At 42.2% G+C, this 1,304-nt stretch overlaps 1 non-coding gene across 1 annotated transcript; it reads right to left on the reverse strand.

Moving 5' to 3' along the window:
- Positions 1–983: 983 nt before the first annotated feature.
- Positions 984–1,087, reverse strand: LOC130977261 (small nucleolar RNA R71). Its single transcript, XR_009084961.1, has one exon. It is a non-coding gene; the product is annotated as a small nucleolar RNA R71 (small nucleolar RNA).
- Between the last annotated feature and the right edge of the window lie 217 nt (positions 1,088–1,304).

Below are 1,304 nucleotides of genomic sequence, written 5' to 3' on the forward strand. Positions count from 1 at the left end.
ACCAATCCTTGTGGGATTCGACCTCACTTTATTGTGAGTTTTTACTTGACGATAACCGGTGCACTTGCCGGAAGGAATTTTTGCCGATCGTGCAATTTCCTAAAATCGAAGCTATCAAGTTTATGGCGCCGTTGCCGGGGATTGGTTTTCGATTGACAATTCTCAAATTGGAAGTTAACTAGATTGAGCATTTTTCTTGTTTTGTTAATTCAGTTCAAGTTACTTGTTGAATTTTAATTTCTGCACTCTGTTACTTGCTTTCTTTCTTTATGCCTTTAAATTCAAGCAACTAACTCACTGACTCACTAACTATTTGAATTAATTCCTCAACTGCTCTAACCATACTCTTCCATTAACCAAGAGTATTTCACTTGTTTGTTGCCTGTGCTGTGTTCTTGTATGACAGGTAGGAGAGGAGAGACATCAACTCCTCCATATACCGAACCAGAGAGGACCCTTCATAAACTTAGAAGGGAAGCAAAAGGGAAGAGAGTACTGGAAGAAGAAGAATCTGAAGGAGAATCTGAAGACAATTTTGAGGAAGCTCTAGATCTCAACATGGATAGAGAAGTTCACAACCATGAGAGAGCTGATGGAAACAATGCCATTCCCGAGAGGAGGGTTCTTGGTTCATACATAAACCCAACCTCTGGGAATTGTGGTAGCAGCATTCAGAAACCACCCATTCAGGCCAACAATTTTGAACTCAAACCACAGCTAATATCACTGGTGGAGGATCATTGTTCATTTGGTGGGAGTGCTAATGAAGATCCAAACCAACATCTCACAAAATTCCTGAGAATTTGCGACACTGTGAAGTCCAATGGAGTCCAGGAAGATGCCTATAAACTGCTCTTGTTCCCATTTTCACTTAGGGACAAGGCAGCTAAGTGGCTGGAATCATTCCCAGGGGGAGCCTAATAACCTGGGATGAGGTGGAAAGCAAGTTTCTGGCACGTTTCTACCCCCCACAAAAGGTCAATAGGCTTTGATCTGAGGTTCAGACTTTTAGACAACAAGATGGTGAAACTCTCTACGAGGCATGGGAGAGGTTCAAGGAGTTGACAAGGAAATGCCCACCAGACATGTTCCATGACTGGGTGCAATTGCATATTTTCTATGATGGACTTTCTTATGAATCAAGGAAGGCTGTAGACCATTCATCAGGAGGTTCATTGAACAGGAAAAAGACTGTGGAAGAAGCCATTGAAGTGATTGAGACAGTGGCTGAGAATGAGTACTACTATGCTTCAGAGAGACACAACACTAAGGGAGTCATGGAGCTGAACCATGTTGATACAATT

Source organism: Arachis stenosperma, chromosome 4, assembly GCF_014773155.1.
Source record: "Arachis stenosperma cultivar V10309 chromosome 4, arast.V10309.gnm1.PFL2, whole genome shotgun sequence".
In the NCBI taxonomy this organism is placed as follows: Eukaryota; Viridiplantae; Streptophyta; class Magnoliopsida; order Fabales; family Fabaceae; genus Arachis; species Arachis stenosperma.